Consider the following 22489-nt stretch of genomic DNA (forward strand, 5'->3'; position numbering starts at 1 on the left):
CTGAGTCCAGTGAAGTGTTATTGCTGTAGGTTGAGGACAAGCCCAGAGAAATGATTAGAATTCTTGAGCTTTAACAAGCTGTCATGGCCCCCTAGGTCTGGTTTTCCCCTAAATTAGGTCAGAGACCATAATATCAGCTGGAAAAGACATCTCTTTCTTTAATTTTAATTTTATCCTTGCCCTCAAAATGCATACACAGCTTCTACAATATCAAAATACTGTGATTTAAAGGGAAGAAGTATTTAAAAATTTCTCCCAATACTATGCTTATTGGATTTGTGGTATGATAGATTAATCAACTGTTCAGCCTAAGAAGGCTCTTTTTTGTTTGTTTGTTTTTGGTTTTTTCACTTTTTTTGAGATGGGGTTTCTTTGTGTAGCCTTGGCTGTCCTAGAACTAACTCTGTAGACCAGGCTGGCCTCAATCTCACAGAGGTCCAAGTGCCTCTGCCTCCCACATGCTGGGATTGAAGGCGTGTGCCACGACTGCCTGGCCTAAGAAGGCTCTTAATGATAATTAGAGTGTATTATAAAAGACTAGATCAAGTACAAGTGCTAATCAAGTCATGTATTAGAGCAGAGATGCTTTAACATTTTAAAATATTTCTTTATTATTACTATTTTTGTGTGTTTATGTGTGAGTACATGCCACAGAAGGCATGTAGAGGTCAGGGGACAACTTCTCTCCGTCTGCCATGTGGGTCCCAAGGATCGAACTCAGGACATCGGGCTTGGTGGCAAGTACCTTGGCTCACTAAAGCCCCTTGACTGTCCCTACAGCAGAGGCTCTAGAAGAAAAGGCTCCTATGCAGTGAAGCTGAGTAGATATTCCTGGATGTATGCACTTATTTATCTTCAAGATTAATGGTAAACAGTGGCTTTTCTATACTACTCTATGGAAGTCAGTTCAATATTCTCAAGGAGGTAATAAGGAAAATCTTTTGATGAAAATACTTGTCCCTGGCTTGGATGGCAGTAAGTGTAAATTCTGGCAGTGACCATGTCCAGTACTCTTACAAGTTGACCTTTATTTTTATTGTTTTAAAACACAGCATGCATATTTAATTTAGATAAATATATTTAATATTACAATTATCCACATAGAATTGAATTGAAAAATTTCTATCTAAACATGAACATCCAGCCATGCATGGTGGCTCATGCCTTTAATTCCAATGCTCAGGAGGCAGAGACAGGCAGATCTCTGTGAATTCCAGGCCAGCCTGGTCTACATAGACCCTTCTAGGCCAGGCAGGGAGGGCGACATGGTGAGACCTTGTCTCACAATGACAACAACCCAGTGATAACAATAAAAAGGGACATCCAGTCGGGCACGGTGTCCCCTGGAATCCCAGCACGCAGTAGGCAAGAGCATTGAGGGTTTGTGACTGTGTAACTAGACTGTGTCTCAAGAATCAAAACAGAGAGAAAACGCGTTTTGAGCTTGAACCTATCACGTTCTGCTGACTCTAATTTGGTCTGTTCTGAGATTACATTCGCATTTCTTGGGAAGTTGGAATGTGTACCTCATAGACTGAGTCAGTGGCGTCTCTTAACTTACTTTCCACAAGAATGGGGAGAATTTTTTTTTTTTTTGAACTTTCTGACTGCCGGTGTTTTGCCTGTTTGCATGTCTGTGAACCATTTGCCTGCTGGTACCATTGGAGGCCAGAAGAAGACAATGAACCCCCTGGAACTGGAGTTAACGGTGGTTGTGAGCCTGCCACGTGGATGCTGGGAATCAACCCCAAGTGCTCTGTCAGAACAACCAGTGCTCTGAACCCATCTCTCCAGCCCATTAGGATTTAGTTTTTAAGTGTGTGTGTGTGTGTGTGTGTGTGTGTGTGTGTGTGTGTGTGTGTGTGTGTTGCCTGTGGAGACAGAAGAGGTGTCAAATCCCCTGGAGCTGGTTGTGAGATGCTTGGCATGGGTGCCAGGGACCAAACTGGCTTCTGCAAGAGCAGCAAGCACTCTACGACTGAGGCAGCTCTCCAGCCCCTGCTTCTAAAATGACAGTGGGAACAGGCATGTAGCAAAATGTTTTCACCGGCCTTTCGGGAAACAGCTCAGAGGTTGACATACTAACGCTTCTGAGTCATTTGAATGGTTTACGGGGAAAATCAAACAGAATTAGCTCAAGTATCTCATGTGTTCAAGTTTTTTTTATTTCCCCCTCTTTCCCTCTCTTCCCTCTTTCCTTGTACCGTCCATACCCACCACCTTCTCTCCTTTTTTCTTCCTTTCTTTTTGACAAGGTCTCATATATCTCAAACCAGCCCCAAATTTGCTATGTAGTTGAGACTATGAACTTCTGATCCTCCTGCCTCCTCCTGAGTGCTGGGATCTCAGATTTGTGTCACCGCTCCTGGTTTTTGTGTCACTGGTCACTGAGCCCAGGGCTTCCTGCATTCTAGGGAAGCCCTTTATCATACTGTATCTCCAGGCCTCAAATTATATTTATCTGTTCAGATATTATCATATTAATTATTAAGATTATTAGTAAGATACTGAAACTCTTCAAATACATAGAGAAGAAACACACGCATTCATTTAGCAGACGTCTACTGATTGTCTACATGATCTCTATGTTTGGGACATGTCAGAGAACTCTATGGGCACAATCCCTGGCTTTACGGAAAACGCTCCAGCAGAAAAGACAGGCAACAAAGGGTTACCGCAGAGATGGTCTTGTGTAGACAACAGGTGATGGGCTCTTGTATGTGGATCCTGATTCCTCTGCTAGCCTACAGAAGTGAGTGGCTGCATGTGGTCCAGACACTGATGGGCAGGTGGGTGGAGAGGGGGTGGGGGTTTTTTGAAAGTATCAGTGTTCTTAGCCTAAGAAGCCAGGCCAAAAGGGTGAATGTAGGAGAGGAAGTATTAAGATCGGAGGAACTGAAGATGTAAAAAATTAATTTAGATAAAAAAAATTATACAAGACCTATAAACATCCAAGAGATTGAATAGACCACATTTTGCCATATTTTGTTTAGATTTTTTTTCAAAAATAGTTGCAGAAATAGTCAAAGAAACTCTTATTGATCATTTATTCTTCTCTCCTTATGAAGACTGATATTGATGTGTATGATTGTTGCTGATTTTTTTTTCTTTTTCTTTCTTTCCAGACAAAATGTTGCCATGTGGGCCAGGCTGGCCTTGAACTCACTATCCTCTTCTCCCTGTCATTTGAGTGTTGGAAATATGGGCTGGAGCTATATATCACGGCTGGCTGATGTGTGGCCAGCATGCACAGGGCCCTGCAGTTAGGGATCCAGTTAGATTGGCAGCGGCTTGCTTCTCTTAATAGCCGCACGTAACAAACTCCCTTTGGACCTGTCCATAGCACTTCCACCGCTCGGCTTTTTTGTTGAGGTCAGTGATGCCCAGCACAATTACGTCATTTTCGCAGTGTGTCAGCAGATGACGACATCACATATGTTCACGATGTTGCGTAACCACCATCGCTAACTCTATTGAGAGCTCTTTCATTATTCTTCAAATAAACTCTGTCCCTTTTAGAAAACAACTACCCTCCCCTATGAGCTCTGGGATCCTCTATTCTGCTTCGGAGTCTCCGCCTTTTTTTTTTTTTTTTTTTAGGAGCTTCATTTAAATGAAACTGTGATGTTTATCCTTCTGTGTCTGCTTGTTTCACTTACGACTGTTTTCCAAGTCCACCCATGTGGTTATGTATATAAAATGTTCTTTCCTCATGATGGGGTAACATTAATGACCGACTTTTAGTAGATCTCTGTGAGTTCGAGGCCAGCCTGGGCTACCAAGTGAGTTCCAGGAAAGGCGCAAAGCTACACAGAGAAACCCTGTCTCGAAAAACCAAAAAACAAAACAAACAAAAAAAACAAAAACAAAACAAAACAAAACAAAAAAAAATACGGCAGTAGTCAGCTGTGTGGGAGCAAGAGGGTGGAGGACGCAGAGCGCCGCATTGCGATGCCTTCTGTCTTTCAAGGTCTGCTATCATCCCTAGCACCAAGCTGTTCTTCCTAAATTCTTTTTGAGGGACTTCATTAACATCTTGTACAAGCTGTACTGAATGTCATCTGCTAAGGGTGTGCACTGTCAACATATCAGGGCCCTGGAAGGCTGCCAGGCTCCCTCTGAGCCGGAGCGGGTTGCCAGTGGTCCCCGTGGGCCGGAGGCGGGCAGGTGCCGGAGGAAAGGGCAACTGGGTCTCCAGAGCAGCTGCTGCTTGCTGACCGGAAATAGGGCCAGCTGAGCAGGGGGTCGGGAAGGAATCTTTTGGTAATGGCTCCTGTAATTTCCCTCCTGGAGTGTAAACAGCCTTTAAAATGGCAGAGCCGCAAAGAGAAAAAATGCTTCTTGGTGATTAGGCTTTGTGTCTCCTGCTTCGCCGGATGGTTTCTGAAGTCTGAAAGACCTGGACTCTGGAATAGTGCCATTTAACAGGCATCATGTTCTAGCAGAGACCCAGCTTCACCTTCCAGATTTCATCCTTCAGGAGATTCGATACTCAGACACATTTGCTAAATAATGCTTGTAATGCACATTATTGATGATGATGATGATGATGATGATGATGTGCCATGGGGAATTCTAATTACAACTCCCCTTTGTTTTTCAATTTTTTTTTTTCTAATTTTTTGGTTTTTCAAGATAGGGGCTCTTTCTGTAGCCTTGGCTGTCCTGGAACTCACTTTGTAGACCACAGAGATCCACCTGCTTCTGAGTGCTGGGATCAAAGGCATGTCCCACCACCACCAGGCTTGTTCTTCCAAATTTTCACCATTTTTTTTGGTTTGTTTTGTGTTTTGTTTTGTTTTTCAAGACAGGGTTTCTCCGTATAGTTTTGGTGCTTGTCCTGGCTCTTGCTCTGTAGACCAGACTGGCCTCGAACTCACAGAGATCTGCCTGGCTCTGCCTCCCGAGTGCTGGAATTAAAGGCGTGCACCACTACTGCCTAGCATCCAAATTTTAACTTAAATTTAAAGCAGTTATGAATGCTTTTTGAACTGGAGCCTGGCCCATTCCTTTTGCAGGGATCACTAATGTCAACAACAGGGGATACATCCCAGTTTGGGGGAGGCCAGTGTGTGCCACTGCCCATATAGACACCTCAGCTAGTATTTACAGCTATCCTGTAAAGTAGACGGTGGTCTGATTCACCTCTCTTATTTTCTAGTCGAGGAAGCTAGAGCTGGATGGAGCCGTGTAAACAGCCGAACTCCAGCCCAGACCCAACATTGCAAATGCCAGTGAGCATATTCTTACTCACTCTCCAGCATCAGATTATTAGAGGGGATCAAGACAGACAGGCGGCTGGAAGCCACCTTGTTAAATACAGCCCCAGAGACTGAGGCCCAGACTGCCAGCAGCCAGCCTCCCATCTCATGGGGCTGGCGAGTTGCAGCGGGAGCTTGTGAAACCTCTCCAAAGCCTGAAGATGCACGTGCATCCATGAAAGGTTGCCCGGGGTTTCCTGCAATGGGCCGCATGTTCAGTGGCTTCACAAAGCAAAGCCTTGTAAAAAACGAACACACTGAAGAAGGGTAAGCCGGGAGGCTATAGAATCACAATTTTTCTGGAAAGTGGGAGAATGGCTTGATGCGCCGATGGGTTGTTTCGTTTTGCCACCACATTCAACTCAGACTTCACGCCTGCTCTCCCTACCTGGCATCTCCTCTCCTCTGAGGCTGCCCGAAAATTTTGAGATACTGCCACCTAACAGCAAGACCTGGGTTTGCACCATGGTGTTACTGGGTTGAAAAAAAAAAAAAAAAAAATCCCAACGCGTCTGTAACCTGCAAGAAATAAAGACAAATGGAATCTCAAGGCCAGAAAGAAACCCACATGGGCAATTCCTTGGTTCTGTGGATGCATGTACAAATCAAAGCTGTTATTTGTATTTGAATATTAAGATGAGTACCCAGGTATCCTTAGCTGTTTTCCCCCATTTAATCCAGTATACTTTAGGTTTAATTTTAGTCTGCAGTCATCTTCTGCTCAGGCTGACCTGGAAATCACTACACAGCTGAGCCTGGCCTCGAACTCCTGACCCTCCTGCCGTCAGCTCCTGTGTGCTGATTCTAGGTGTATACCACCACACCTGGATGTCTTTTTGTTTTGTTTTGGTTTTTGTTTTTTTGTTTTCTTTGACACAGAGTTTCTCTGTGTAGCCCTGGCTGTCCTGGCACTCACTCTGTAGACCAAGCTAGCCTTGAACTCATAGGTCCACCCGCCTCTCCCTCCTGAGTGCTGAGCTTAAAGGTGCGTGCCACCACTGCCCAGCATGCAGCGGCCATTCTTAAGCTGTTGGGAACAAAGGTCAGAGCTGAATCTGCACCACTTCAGATGGTAGAAGTGGTCACAGGGCACATGAGCTGCTGCTGCTTAGCCTTTTAATGATAGCCAGCCCCGTGTCTGAGTCACATTCTCTAGTCTGACCCGCCAGCTGCTGCACACTGTACAAACGTATTTATTTAAAATCACATTTACCTATTTTATTTGCATATGTATATATGTGGGTCAGAGGACAGTTTGGGGGAGACAGCTCTCTCTGTCCACCGCACATCAAATTCAGGTCGTTAGGCTTATTGGGGGCCACCTCTGTGTTTTTATTTACTCCTCTTGAAACAAAGCAAGACGATACTAGTTAAGAAATACGCATTTCTGGGGCTGGAGAGATGGCTCACTTGCTGCTCTTCTAGAGGACCCAGGTTCAATTCCTAGCATGCACACGGTGACTTGCAGCCATCTGTAACTCCAGTTCCAGGGGATCTGATACCCTCTTCTGGCCTCCCTGGGCACAAGGCATCCAGTGTACATACATATGCACAGGCAAAACCCTCACACACATCAAATAAAAATAAATATCTTAAAAAAGAGAAATACTGGGGTTGGGGATTTAGCTCAATGGTAGAGTGTTTGCCTAGCAAGCGCAAGGCTCTGGGTTCGATCCTCAGCTCTGGGGGTAAAAAAAAAAAAGAGACAGAGAGGGAGAGAGAAAAATGCACATTCTTACTAAATATGGCCTTCCTGAGATAGTGCCAGGAGTTTGCTTTGGATTTTGCTTTGCTGTGCTGGGGACCCCATGCAGGGCCAGGGATCCCACTCAGTGCCTCCTGCATGTCACCTGGTGTCCCGTGGCAGATTTACACTCCCAGCATTTGTTTCTGATGGCTCATGGCCTCCACCTTCACCACCAAAGCCTCTTGTATAACACCCTCCTCAAGTCCTGCTGTGTCCGAAACCCTCCTCTTTATTTACAAGGGCCTCTTTGCCTATCCTCAGATCCCCTATCTAGATTCCAGCAGAGATTAGAAGGCCTGGAGAATGTCCTATTTTGATATTATCTCCAAATCTTCTAAATGCATCTTCTTGTAAACAATCTTCTAAATAGTTTGGAAGCTGCTCCATCTATTTACTTTTGATGGTGCTGATTCTGTTCCACTGGCAATAGGTTCTTTCTACTTTCTTTCTTTTTTTTTTTTTTTTTTTTTTTTTTTTGGTTTTTCGAGACAGGGTTTCTCTGCGTAGCTTTGCGCCTTTTCTGGAGCTCACTTGGTAGCCCAGGCTGGCCTCGAACTCACAGAGATCCGCCTGCCTCTGCCTCCCGAGTGCTGGGATTAAAGGCGTGCACCACCACCGCCCGGCTACTACTTTCTTTTTTTAATGGAAATGTTAAAAATGTAACTCAATGGTTCAGGGTTCTTCTCACATGTGTGGTATTGTACCATCACCACTTGTGTTCCAGAACATTTCCATCACCCATTAATAAGAAACCTACTCATTATCAATCACCCCACCCCCTTTCCCACCTACCCAGAGGACTCAGGTTCGGTTCCCAGCACCCACAGCTCAGGCACTGTCTACCTGAACCACCCCTAATGCCCCTGGATCTCACTTCCATGTTGTTTTCATTGGAGAACAGGGTAATCGCCATGTTCAGGGACAGTGTAAAGGACCTTCATCCCCATCATCCCTGGAAAACCTCTGCTTCCTTTGCTGCCCGCCCCCCAGGCCCAGAGCTCAGCACCAACTTCAAAATCACTGGGCTCATTTCCAACCACCTATAACCCCAGTTTCAGGGGATCTGACACCCTCTTCTGGCCTCTTCACTCACCCGAATTATTTATGAACACACACACACACACACACACACACACACACACACACACACACACAGACTTTTATCATTTTATAGTATACTTATCTTTAATTGTCACATTTAGACAGAGGGGAAGCCCTTGGAGGAACATTTATATTTCATATTTCTTAGCTGCCTTTTCTGTGACTTTAGGACATCTCACGATCAGTGGTGGTTTAATTAAAAATACACACGTCTGGTGTGGAGAGGTGGCACAGAGGTTAAGAGCACTGGCTGCTCTTCCAGAGGTCCTGAGTTCAATTCCCAGCAATCACATGGTGGCTCACAACCATCTATAATGAGATCTGGTGCCCTCTTCTGGCATGTGGGCTGTATACATAATAAATAAATAAAGCTTTAAAAAAAATAAAAATGCACACGTCTGTTGAGCTTCGACGTTCACAGTTTCTGTATATGGTGATTGCTTTGTTTTCCTGTGAAAACAACAGGAAATTGAGATCCAGGGAGCATTGGAATGGCTCAGGTAGACAGTGCCTCCGCCTTCTTTTGCCTCACCTAAGCAAGCCATTTTCCTCAAGAAGGAAGAGCCCCAAATGGGCGAAGAGAATTGAGAAGAAAGGTACTGAATAAAACATGGCTTGTAGGGCTGGAGAGATGGCTCAGCAGTTAAGAGCACTGACTGCTCTTCCAGAGGATCCGGGTTCAACTCCCATCACCCACATGGCAGCTTACAACTGTCAGTAACTCGTTTCAGGGGACGTGAGAGTTCCCATGGTAAAACAGTAATGCACATTAAAATAACAAAAAAACCTAAAAAAACCCAACCAACCAACCAAACAAACAAACAAAAAAATGGCTCGTGTCCTGCAAAAAACGTGTTTCTGGTTGGTCTCTTTTCTAGGAGGCTCAGCCCCCACACCTGTGAGTAAGGACTCAGATTGAAAGCAGCTTCCAGATTTGTGTCTAAACTCATTGGTGAGAACAGAGCAGAAACATCACACGGACCAGCAGGGCATCATCACTTGCTGGGACTCCTAAAAATGATGATACTCAAAAGGTCTGTCACCCTTCAATACATGATGGCAGTGCCCTAAGCCAAGCAGGGATCAGAATGGAGGTAACTCCTGTACAGGTCACAAGTCCAAGAAGCTAGCCCTGGTCACAGTTTGTATACAGAATACATGCATTCTCTTAGTCATGGAGAAAACCAAAGCAGACCCATCATCGTGACAGCATATATTTTCTTACCAAAAAATAGGCCCAAATCAATTCTGGTCCATTTTCTTTCTATGACATTGCTCATATAATAACTGCATTTTAAATAAATAAGATACAATTCTAAATGCCTTATAAGTACTCTCTTTTCTTGGAAACTCTGTGAGGTAGGTCTCGAAACTATAATGGCAATTTTATAGATGAGGACACTGAGCCACGGGAGTTCAAAATCCTACATTGCCTTGATTCTGTGGGCTGGCTGAGCTGGTGCGATTGAGAAGCTGGGCTTCCAGTCTCCCTGAAATACATGGAAGACTTGCTCACTAGGGTATCATTTTGGCTTTTAACAACAAGATTTTACTACTTGAAATTACACTTGTCTTTCTGTGTGGGTGGCTTTGTGCTGAACTCTGGTGATCTCAGAGGTGTGTGTGTGGGGGGAGGCGTTAGAGCCCTTGGAGCTGGAGTTATAGATAGTTGTGAGCTGCCCTGCCTGGGTGCTTGGGAACCCAGCGGGTCCTCCGCAAGAGCAGCATGTGCTCTTGACTGCTGAGACATCTCTCCAGCCTCTCATCTTTTTTTCCCTTCTCCTTCTTCTTCTTCTTCTTCTTCTTCTTCTTCTTCTTCTTCTTCTTCTTCTTCTTCTTCTTCTTCTTCTTCTTCTTCTTCTTCTTCTTCTTCGAGACAGGGTTTCTCTGTATAGTTTTGGTGCCAGTCCTAGATCTCACTCTGTAGACCAGGCTGGCCTCAAACTCACAGAGATGCCTCTGCCTACTGAGTGCTGGGATTGAAGGCGTGTGCCACGACTGCCCAGCTAGTTCATCTTTTGTTTTTGAAACAGGATGTCATGTGCTCTCAGGCAAGCCTTGAACTCACTGTATAGCCACTCTGTAGGCTACCTGGTGCTGGGATTTAAGTGTGTGCCACCATGTGTGGCCACATATTTTGAAAGGTGACAAGTTTGGAAGAGTATCTCTGCCCCCCCACACCCTCCAGCCCCCAAACCAAAGGATTTTCCACTAATGTATGTATGTGCAGAGAATTCCATGCATCCTTCAGGTGCCTGTGGCTCAGGATCCAATCTAGGTTGTAGACCCCCGCCCCGCCCCCTGCTCTTTAGTTGCAACTATTGGGAAAAACACATACGGGAAACAACCAAAAGCATGAAAACCGCATCTCTAACCAAACAACAAAGAATGTCAATAACCGCCACTGTGCCCTCCGTCCTGATAAAGTGGGTTTTGATAAGTCTGATAAGATCCAGAGCAAACAAATAGTTCACAGAGCTGTGCAGAAAATAGCCCCACCCTCAAAACAGGCTTTGAAGTGAAGGGAACAAGAGATCTCGGGTACAAGGGGAATTTTAAAAAGCATTTATAGAAAATATAATACTGAGTATAATACTGAAATACAACAAATACAAAGCTATGCTGCACTGGAATAACGATTTCAAGACAGCCCTGGTTGTCCTGGAACTCACCCTTGTAGCCCAGGATGGCCTCGAACTCACAGAGATCTGCCTGCCTCTGCCTAGAGTGCTGGGATTAAAGGCGAGGGCCACCGCTTCCCTTCTGCACCAGGAATAACTTTAAACACAAAGCTTCAGCTGTTCCTTCTTGATGGAGCCTTTCAGGAAGTGCTGGATAAATGTATTGTTTCTCTCTCTCTTAATAAACTGTTATTTTTCTAAATGTGCAGTGGACCGATCTGCTGCATGCCCCTTAGACAGCAGCTGTGTATCTCCACCCTTGGTGTTTCTGGTGTAACTCGAGCTCTGTGCTTTAAACCAGCGTGGTAATCCTTCACTAGCCAGCTCCTGAAGGGCTGTGAGGGCCCAGGAACTCTACTGTGGGAGCAGTGGCTTACAGTTGGGAACTCCCTCCTCCTCCTCCTCTTCATCATCATCATCTTCTCCTTTTCCCCTTCTTCCTTTTTTTTCCTTCCTGAGACAGGGTTTCTCTTAGTATTCTTGACCATTGTACCCTGAGTCTGGACCCCCCAAAGACCATCAAGAGACCAAACCTGGTGCAAAAGCAAAGAATCTTTTATTATTGCTAGTTAACCCGGGCCTCTCCATCCGTCTGACGCAGCACCAGAGCAGGAGAGACCCCGAGTAGCAATGGGGTAGGGTTTTTATAGGGGCAAAGCAAGGGGGGAAGTCTTGGGGTCTACAGACTACATAGGAACAGACTCAGGATTGGTTTATGCGAGTGGCAATCATGTTAGTAACTTTTAACTGGCTAGGGTTAGTTGGGAGTTTGTCAGGGCTACAGTTATCCACTCTTGGGCAGGCCTGGACTAGTCCCAGGCTTTGTCTTTGAGCTGCTGTGGAGGCTGGCTGGCCCAGCACGCATCGACTGGCAGTGGTGGGGGTGGAGGTGGAGGGTGGCTCAGTGGCCCAGGCTTGGTGCATCCTGTCTCCCTGTTTCTGCTGGCAGGGGCATCAGTGATTAATTGTCTTTTGTTCATGGCCTTCCCAGCAACTGCTTGCTCAGTCTCAGGAAACTGAAATTGAGGCCTGATCTCTGAGAGAAGACTGAGCAGCCTGTTATGGAGTCTGCTTGGTCCTCTCACTGGCTGTCCTAGAACTCACTCTGTAGACCAGGCTCACCTTGAACGCACAGAGATCCGCCTGCCTCTGCCTCCTGAGTGCTGGGATTAAAGTTGTGTGCCACCACTACCTGGCACAATTGGTAACTTCTGTACCGAGTCAAACCGGACCAGACTGTCTAGCTTGTCTAGAACTTTGTCTTAGGACCACTTGCTTTTGACCTTAACCCGAGACTCATTTACTGGATCTTTGTCTCTTTTTAAAAAAATATTTATTTATTATGTATACAGTGTTCTGTCTGCAAGTATGCCTGTAAACCAGAAGGGGGTAATAGACCTCATTAAGGAAGGCTGTAAGCCACCTCGAACTCAGGACCATCTAGAAGGGCAGCCAGTGCTCTTAACTGCTGAGCCATCTCTCCAGCCCAAGGTCTCTGTCTTTCTTGACTGACTTCCCGGCATCTTTCCTCTTGTCCTTCGGCAGCATGGAGAAGCTCAGAGAGAATGGACAACCATGCCTCTTCCCTGTTAAGGTGTCGGGCAGAGAAAACCCATTCTTTGTCTCTCCCTTAGCTCTGTAGTACTTTTATTTCCTGAATCAGAATTAGGGTTGGGGATTGTATTATCATTGCTGGTGAGATGACATTTTTTTTTTCTAGATTCTAGATCAATCCAACTCAAATGCTAGAAATATATTGAAGACTTATGAGGGAAAAAAAATCAGTTCTGAGCTTTGGAGAAGGCTCAGTGAGGAAAGACACCACTGCCTGGCCTGGCCACAGGAGCTGGATCCTCATATCCACACTATTGTGGAAGGAGAGAACACTTCAAAAGTTGTCCTCTGACTTCTATATGCATATGCACGCGTGTGTATTCACTCACATAAATAAATAAAAAATAAAAAGGCCTTTTTATGTAGAAGATATATATCGATATTAACAGATATGAAACTTTATTGAAATGAACACTATTTTTTTCCCCATAAAATTAGCATTTCAGAACTGTTAAACTGGGCTGTGCTGGCACATGCTTTTAATCCCAGCCCTTGGGAGGCAGAGGCCGGCAGATCTCTGTGAGTTCAAGGCCAGCCTGGTCTACAGGGCCATTTCCAGGGCTACACAGAGAAACCCTGTCTTGGAGAAACAAACCACACTTTTTGTTTGAATGTAGGTCCAGAACTTGGAGAGGTGGCTCAGCCCCGAACAGGGAGCACTGCTCTTGCAGAGGATTGGACATCAGTCTCCAGCACCTGCAGCAGGCTGCACAGTTCCAGGGATCTGTTGCTACTGGTCTCCAAGGGCACCTGCTTTCATTACACCCTCCCTGCTGTACATGCAATGAAGAAGACTTTTTAAAACCTTGTCGCTACTTCAAAGTTGTGTATATGAAGGTGCGGCAAGGGAGCTGGGCCGATAGTGCAGTAGGTAGCGTACTTGCACAGAGCTCTGCCTTCCACCTTTAGCCTGGTATAGACCAGGCACGGAAGCACACACCTGGCATCCAAGCACTCCAGAGTCAGCCGCAGGAGGATCAGAAGTTCAAGGTCATCCTTGGCAAAACAAGCAGTTAGGGTTAGAGCGGGCTGCATACCTAGGACCCTGTCTCAAAACCAAACCAAAATCCCCTGCCACAAACGTAAACAAAACCCCACATCCAAGGGAACAACAAATCGAAACAAAGTATCAGCTTGGACTGTTCCTGTCTCCTGGAGGAGGAAGAGGAGGACCCTCGAGGTGACACAAATTGTTTATCAAACCGTCCCAGGCAGCAAGTTTGAATCTGGGCGGCAATGAGCTGCCAGTCTTCATCATACCAGGGAAATTTGCAACGATGCTCTTTGGGCCTTGGCGAAGTTAAGAGATTCTCCTAAGAAGGGACCCTGTTTGCCGTGATTTCCTACCTAAGAACTGCGACCGTGAGAAGATTTCTGATAGATATGTACTTTTTGGAGGGCAGATTTATATTTTTCTGTGGCTTGAAAAGTTTTTAGGCGGTCACCACTGTTGATTGAATACTTCATTGACCTGTACACACACACTGTTACACACACACACTGTTACACACACACATTGTGTGTGTACTGTGACAAAATTTGTTTAGTAAACAATTTTTTTTTTTTTTTTTTTTTAAAGAAAGGATTTCTCTGTGTAGCCTTGGCTGTTCTGGAACACTCTCTGTAGGCCAGACTGACTTAGAACTCACAGAGACCCACCTGACTCTGCCCCTCAAGGGCTGGGATTAAAGGCATGCATTACCACTGCCGGGTTTAAGAAACAGTAAATAAAATTTAAAACAAATTCTTTCCTACGTGGAAAAATATATCCATTGCCAAAAATACGCATAGGAATTAAAATGATTTCAATTCCCACTTCGATCTTTCATTTATTTACTTACCTATTTTCATGGCACTGGAGCTTGAGTCCAGGGCCACTGAGCTGCGTCCTCAGGTACACCTTGGTCTTAAAGACGGCTGAGAATGCAATGAAAAACAATTATATGCCCGAATACTTTAGTTACAAGGCAATGGCGCCTTATGTTTTGACTTTTTTGTTTGTTTTTGAGACAGGATCTCACGTATCCCAGACTGATTTCTGATCCTCCTGCCTCCACATGCATTGGGATTATAGGCATGCCCCACCACGCCCAGTTAATGCGCTGCTTGAGGAGGAACCCTGGGCATGGCAGGGGAGCGTTCTACCAGCCCAGCCACACCCCACCTGCTCACATTTTTAATCTTAAGGTAAGCTGTTGTTAATAAGTTTGGTAGTCTAGTGCCATCTGATGGTTACAATGCTCAACTGCATCATGTTGGATTTCAGGAAAAAAATAAACAAAAAAACACCAAGAAAACATGTCTTTAAAATGTAATTATTGGGCTGGAGAGCTGGCTTAGCATTTTAAAGCACTTGTTCTCTTGCAGAATACATGGGGTTTGATTCCCAGCACCCACATGGTGGCTCACAACTGTCTGTAACTTTAGTCCCAGGGGATCCAATACCTTCTTCAGTCCCCAATGGGCCCTAGGAATGCACATGGGTTCATGCTCATACATGCAGGTAACACACTCATACACACAAAATAATAAGGCAAACAGAGCTAACACCTCTTAATTATTAATTTAGAGTCTTCTCATGGTTTGTCTGCTGTCTCCTGTTCCCTGGGACCTTCTAGAGGAGGAGCTAGTTTAGAATCAGGAGAGTCCTAGGCAAACAGGAACCAGGTGGTTATAAGGTGACCAACCAGGCACAAAGCTCTGTCTAGGCAACAGGACACACAGTAGGTGTGACAAGGTCACAGTTCTCACGGAGCTCGCGCTGTTGTGGAGAGCCATGATTAACAGTCATGTAACCCGTCTTGCAGCCGTAGGCGAAGCAGGGATGACATAGGTTACCGTCTCAGGAAGGGAAAGGTGACTTCTGTTTTTAAAGTTTCACTTTATTTTTAGTTATGTGTGTGTGGGTGGATATGTGGACGAGAGTGCAAGTACCCCAGGAGGCCAGAAGGGACCCTTGGAGTCCCTGGAGCTGGAGTTACAGATGGCTGATGCAGGAATAGAATTTGGGTCCTGTGCAGGAGCGGCGAGTGAGCTTAACCACTAAGCTATCTCTCCAAGCCCCTTGGTGGCTATTTTAGAAATAGCATGCTTGATTATTTTAGGTTAGGAAGTGAATGGCATGTTAAGAGCTGGTCATATGATTCTAGGACAAAGATATAAAATGAAAATTATTTCATGTGGAAAATGTAGCTATAAGCTCATGTTCATGCCTCCAAGTAGATATATTTTTCTTTTTCTGGGAAAATATGCAGTCTTAGGCTTAGGTCAGGTCAGTAAACGGGTTACAGAAACTCAGTAGCATACAACCTTTATGTGTACAGGAGGAGGAGCAGGAGGAAGAGAAAAGGAGAATGTCTTTTTAGTTTAGTTTTCAGTTTATGTGGGTTAGAGAAGCAAGGCAACCAATCAGGCCTAGTTCATCAGTGGCACTCATGTGGAACAGCTCCATGTTGTCGCCCTCGGCAGCCTGAGGAGTTCCTGTAGTGTTTAAGGGTCACAAGTCCGGTAAAATCGCAGAAAAGACCTAGAGGGCGAGCCTGTAGGAACTAAACTGTATCCTTAGCAGCTCACACAGTAATGAAAGCTGGTGTTAATAAGGCTGGTGGTCTAGTGCCATCTGGTGGCTAACATGCTCAACTACATCATGTTAGATTCAGACAAAACCCTTCAAGTTTAATTGTTAATTCAGTTTCTCTTGACAGTATCCTCAGGGATGGTCAGTCACTTGTTTTGTGTTTCCTGGGCGGAAGGACAGTCCTGACTCATTTTGGTGATCATTTGGCTGAATCTGGAATTAACTAAAATGCAAGCTGCTGGGCACGCCTGCGAGGGAAGACCCACGCTAAATATGTGTGGCGCCTTCTGGCGGCAGCCCAGATGAAAGGACGCGGAAGAAAGAAGCTCACTCTTTGCCTGCTTGTCTCCACTCTTGATGGCAGGTTCATCAATCCTGTTATTGTGACACTCTCTCAGTGTTGTTAGAACCAGCTTCTCTGGGCTTCCCACCTAGACTGAAGATCAGCGGCTCTCCAGGAATCCTGCAGGCCGTCAGCACAGGATTGGGATTTCTGAGACATCCAGTCTCACAGACGTAGCCTCTCCCGTTGAGACAGCCATTGTTGGACTACGAAGACCAATTCATGTAAGCCAATCGAATAGATCCCCCCTTTGTACGTGTGCGTTTATATGTATTATATATCACATATATTCATTCTGTCTGTTCTACCCCTTAGATAACCCTCACGAACATATACTATGGTGTCAGGAGTTGGGTACTGCTGTGACAGACCCGACCACATTGTTTTTGGGGAGGATTGTGGAAGCAATTGGAGTACTGGGCTGAAAAAGCCATCGAGTGCTCAAAGCTTAATGTGCCGTGGGGACTTGAAAGATAACGCTAACAGCAGTGAAGACAGAGGAGGCCGGGGATTAAAACCCACGCCCTGCTAAAAGGTGTCTTTAACATAGATTCTAAGTACTGGGGCTAAGAAAAAGAGAGTCCCCCGGGGAAGACTCAACCATACCTAATGGGGTTTCTCGTGGGAGAGTTGCAATTAAGTCTTCGCCACGTGTGATATTTTGGTGGCTTTCAAGTCACAACTCAGAAGATTTCTGAGAAGCTTACCCCCACCCCATTTTTCTCCCTTTTTGATAAGTGAGATTCTAGGGTGACTCTGGAGGTATTTAGGTGGATTATAACATGATAAAGTAAAACCCGGAGCCATTAGGGTGAACAATTGGTTTAGGACACACCTTTTACTATAAATAAGGTTTCTAGTGAGGTTCCTAGAAAATCGTAGGTTAATGGTTGGCAAAGGAGAAAGCCTCTAAGCAAAAGCGTTAGCTAGGCCGAAATCCTTGGTGGTGGTTTGATTAATGGCCCCGGTCGGCTCATATGTTTGAATACTGGTGCCTCATTGGTGGAACTGTTTGGGAAGGATTAGGAAATGTGGAATTGCTGGAGGAGACGTGTCCCTGGGGGCAGATTGGAGGTTTCTAAAGACTTGTGCCATTCCCATTGTTCTCTCCCTGCCTCCTGCTTTCAGATCAAGATGTGGTCTCTCAGCTGTTTCTACCACCATGCCTTTGCTCAGCCACCGTGGACTCTGACCCTCGGAAACCGCAAGCCAATTAAACTCTTCCTTTGTAAGCTGCCTTGGTCACGGTGTTTTATCACAGTGATAGAAAAGTAACTAAGACATGCTAGTGTCTCAGCTGGTGAGAAGATCCAGGGAGGGGCCCCTCCTTCCCTGGGCCCCCATAATTCACCCTGTGTTTCAATTCTCCTCAGTTCCAGTTCATTTCCCACTCTAGTCAGGGCCTGTGATGAGAAGGGAGGAGAGTTAGGCCGCTCCTCCAGAGTCTTTCTGTGATGACTTCAGGGCTGCACAAAACTGTGAAACCAGCACTCAGGGAGGAATACATGTGCAAACACCATCATAGTGTTTCTCAGCCTCTCTCTTATTCCCTCAAAAACGTGTATCAGCCACCAGAAGACCAACAAGGAAACAAAAACCTGGGTCATTTTTCTCACTTAGAATCAGTTTGCATGTGGTGCGGTACAGAAAGTCTCATTTTCTCAAACACATCAGCTGGTTTTATTGTAAACAAATAAGGTGTGTGTGTGTGTGTGTGTGTGTGTGTGTGTGTGTGTGTGTGTGTGTGTGTGTGTGTTGAGACAGGGTTTCTCTGTGTAACAGCCCTGACTGTCCTGGAACTTGTAGAACAGGCTGGCCCCAAACTCACAGAGATCCACCTGCCTCTGCCTCTTGAGTGCCTAGGTGCACCACCACTGCCCTCTATATTGAATCTTAAAGTAAACTGTATTTGGGTATCTTTAGGGGCTTGACCTATATAAAGTGTGTGAACCCGAAGAGAAAAAAATTTGGATTTTAGTAAGATCAGCCAGTCATATTCTATAACACCCACATTAGAAATCCTTTCTTCTCAGATCCATCCTTTCCAACAGTCCCAGGGGACCTCAGAGTTTTCTGTGCACAGTGAGAGTAGAAGAAGCCTTTGATGGTGAGCCTTGGTTACATTTGTAGGATTTCAACCTCTTTATGTTTCTCTCACTTGTTGTTAGGAAACAGCTGTTTTCTCACTATTTTTACTGCTCTTTAAATGTGTTAACAGAATCTTAAAGAGACATAAGGGCCCTGGGGCTGTGCTGTCCACCAAGTCCTAGAGTGTATGCCCTTCCTCCCTCTGCAAGTCTGACTAAGAATGCAGTAGCCTGTTATTTTTCCTCCTAGAGACAGTTCTTAGGGCTTCACACATCCTGAGGTCTAGCTGTACTGCCGAGGACACTTCTAGCCCTGCCCTTTTCCCTTTCTTAATAATTGATTATTTCCTGGCAGTGCATAGCCTGGTCTATTACTCAAATTAAAAACACTGAACGTATGATTTCTAGTCCATTTACTTCTTAGCCTTTACACAAGGTACTGGGATTTTTGCATCCCTGTAAAATGTTTATATTTATGCTTACGGTGATTCAGTTTAAGACTCTAAGGTGAATGAACGTTTTGCTTCCTTGATTCTGTGGTCACACCTCCCTTGCTTGGTTGTCCACCAGAGATGGAAGGGACAAGGCGTTCCAGACTCTGTCTCTTTTTCATTCTTCTGTCATTTTGGCCCATTTTCTCATGTTTCTTAAAAAAAAAAAAAAGATATCACAGCTGGAGGCACGTATCCCATGATTTCTGAAGACCTGCAAATCCATCAATGATGCTGTACATGGAGGGGTTGTCAGGACAACAAACAGTGAGAAGTTGGTAAAAAAGAGTTAACTCCTAATTGACTTTTTGTTGTCTTATAATAAATTAAGCAGTTATGAGAGGAGGATGACATGGACGGTCAGCAGTGGTTAGTTATTAGTAAACACATGGATGGTGAGCAGTGGGTAGCTATTAGTAAAGACATGGATGGTCAGCAGTGGGTAGTTATTAGTAATCACATGGATGGTGAGCAGTGGGTAGTTATTAGTAATCACAAGGATGGTCAGCAGTGGATAGTTATTAGTAAACACAAAGATGGTCAGTAGTGGGTAGTTATTAGTAAACATATGGATGATGAGCAGTGGGTAGTTGTTAGTAATCACAAGGCTGGTCAGCAGTGGTTAGTTATTAGTAAACACAAAGATGGTCAGCAGTGGGTAGTTATTAGTAATCACATGGATGATGAGCAGTAGGTAGTTTTAGTAATCACATGGATGGTCAGCAATGGGTAGTTATTAGTAATCACATGGATGGTCAGCAGTGGGTAGTTAGTTTAGTAATCATTCATCAGCACCCTCCCAATGTCCTTTCATGTTTTGAGAGCAGATTGGATTCAATGACAAGGATTCTAGATGCCAAGTATGAATTAGCAAGAATTCCGTGAAAGCAGTTTTCCTTCTGCAGGATGCTTCTAGGCTCGTGGAATCCTTCGCTGCTGCTCACTTAGCATCACCCGACTTCTTTAACTTCCTACTGCTTGGCACGCTCCATTCTCATCTAATTCCCGCGCCTGCCTTTTGTAGATCCCACATGTGAGTGAGAGCACCCACCGTTTGTGCTGGGTGTGTGGTGTATTCCACGGGGTATAATGTCCTCCACATTCCTCTCTGCTATTGCAAGTGACTGGATTTCTCTCTCCTTTCATTCAAAGTTTCATGTTTTCTTGCATTTGTTTATTTCATGTGTGTGAGTGGAGGGGTGCATGTCTATGTCACAGCGCACGCGTAGAGTTCAGAGGACAGTTTGTGGGAGTCCGTTCTCTCTTGTCACTGTGTGTGTCCCAGGGATGTGTGAACTCAGATTTTTCAGGCTTGGGAGCACCTTTACCTGATGAGCCATTTTGCTTGTCCTCTATCAAATTAAAAAAAATATTCTATTTATCTATTGACCGACCCCTAGGCTTATTCCATATCTGGGCCACTGTGAAGAGTGTCTCAGTGAATGTGAAAATGTAAGCTACCTCAATGTACTGAACTAATTTCCTCCAGATACATATGTAAGACTGCTGAACTTTTGAATCAGCTCCATTTTCAGTTTTTTGAGAGGCTCCACATTATTTTCATAGTGGTACGCCAATTCACATTCCCACCACCCAGTGACACCCCTTCCCCTGGTCTATTGAGTTCATTAGCTGCTGAGGGAGAAAATATGGATAGTTCCTAGAAAGCTCATTCTGTTTTTCTTTTATCACCTGTTTAGCTTCAAGACTCTTGAATTTTTTTGCACCGTTACCCATTCTGACGTCATTGCTCAGACAGATCTGGGTTTTCATATGGAGTCACTTTCCTTTTGCCTAAAGAACTTTAACTTTTTCTTGTGGTGGTTTGCTGGATGTAGTTTACCTTAGCAATTCCCCGCCCCCAAAAAAGGAGTCTTTCTTTCAGCTTCTCTCTCTCTCTCTCTCTCTCTCTCTCTCTCTCTCTCTCTCTCTGTAGCAGAGGTCAATCTTGAGTGTCTTTCCTTAGGTCCTGTCACCATGTTTTTGTTTTTGTTTTTGTTTCTGTTTTTTTTGGGACAAGGTCTCTGGATCCCACCAAGCAAGGCTGGCTGGCCAGTGAGCCCTGGGGATGAGCTGGTCTCTGCTTTCCCAGTGTAGAGAGACCACATCCTGTCTTCTGATGTGGAGCCCCCAGGTCCATATGCTTGACCACATCCTGTCTTCTGATGTGGAGCCCCCAGGTCCGCATGCCTGCATGGCAAGGACTTTCCCAAGCTATCTTCTCAGCTCCCACTTTAGCTTTTAAAATAATGCTAAATATTCATAATAGAAAGCTAACTTTTCCTTCCCTCTCCCTTTCCCTCCTTTCCCCTCCCTCCCTCTCTCTACTTCTCCCTCCCCCTCTTATTCCCTTCCTTTCTTCCTTGATTGCTTGACATGGGTCTTGCTATCTAGCCCAGTCTGGCCTCAGACTCAAAGATCTTCTGCCTCAGCGATATGTGACCCTAAATAGTCTTAACGATAAAAAACCCAGAGTCAGATAGCGAGGGTGAAAACTGAAAGATCAGAGAAGCAGAGCAGCCAGCCACCAGCCACTTGTTACCTCTAGGAAATCTCAGACTGAATAGGACAAACTTCCTGTCTCTACGAATCCTCAGACTGAATGGGGGCTGGAGATCCTCTCTCTACCGCCTTATATTCCTGTCTCCATCTCCCTAGTGCTGGGATTAAAGACGTGAGCTTCCCATGTGCTGGGATTAAAGGCATGAGATCCCAAGTGCTGGGATCAAAGGTGTGCACTACCACCACCTGGCTCTGTTTTTCTTTTAGACTGGTTCAATCTTGTGTAGCCCAGGGTGGCCTTGAACTCCTGATCTTCCTACTTCCTCTTCTTAAATGCTGGGATTAAAGGTGTGAGCCACCACCACCTTGCTCTATGGTTAACTAGTGGGTAGCTCCATCCTCTGATCTCCAGGCAAGCTTTATTTGTCAGAACGCAAACAAAATAGCACACAACACCTCGGCATCCCGAGTGGCGGATCACAGTATGTGTCATCATGCCTGACCTAAAGCCTTACCATTTTAAAGTGCAAGATTCCATGGTACCAAGGGTACCAACAGTGGCAGGTGGCCACCAGAACTTCTTTATTACTCCTAACAAAGATTTGTGTACATTAAGTACCCATTAGCCTTTGGAAACCACAGGTTTGTTGCCTCTATGTGCTTATCCTAGGTGTTTTAAATAAAAGAATTATGGGCTATACAGTTGTTCTCGCATTCAGGATGTTTCAAAGTTCACCTGTCTTACAGCAGGTATCAGTACTCTGTTCCTTTTATGGTTGGTTACTATCACACAGTATATAATAAGCACACATCAACACAGTGCGATACTAACACGCTTGTGCGTAAATGAAATCTCACATCTTTGTTATTCGTTTATCTTAATGAATTATGCTACAATGAACGATAGTTACAGGTTTTTGTAGGAACAATTTTAAAAACTCTTTGGGGCATGTATCTACCTAAAGCCTGACCACCTCAGTCACAGTAATTCTGTGTTCAACCTTTTTTGAGGAGTTAGCTTGTAAAATAATACACAAGTCGTATTATTTTCCAACCCTATCACCAGTTCATCAGAGTTCTGTCTT

The 22489-nt window shown here is 44.9% G+C and overlaps 1 long non-coding RNA gene across 1 annotated transcript; it reads left to right on the plus strand.

The window, feature by feature from the left end:
• The first annotated feature begins 16233 nt into the window (after nucleotides 1–16233).
• LOC143269499 (uncharacterized) lies at nucleotides 16234–17556 on the plus strand. Its single transcript, XR_013045927.1, has 2 exons — nucleotides 16234–16548; nucleotides 17453–17556. It is a non-coding gene; the product is annotated as an uncharacterized LOC143269499 (long non-coding RNA).
• The last annotated feature ends 4933 nt before the right edge of the window (nucleotides 17557–22489 follow it).

This window comes from Peromyscus maniculatus, chromosome 19 (genome assembly GCF_049852395.1).
Source record: "Peromyscus maniculatus bairdii isolate BWxNUB_F1_BW_parent chromosome 19, HU_Pman_BW_mat_3.1, whole genome shotgun sequence".
NCBI lineage: Eukaryota > Metazoa > Chordata > Mammalia > Rodentia > Cricetidae > Peromyscus > Peromyscus maniculatus.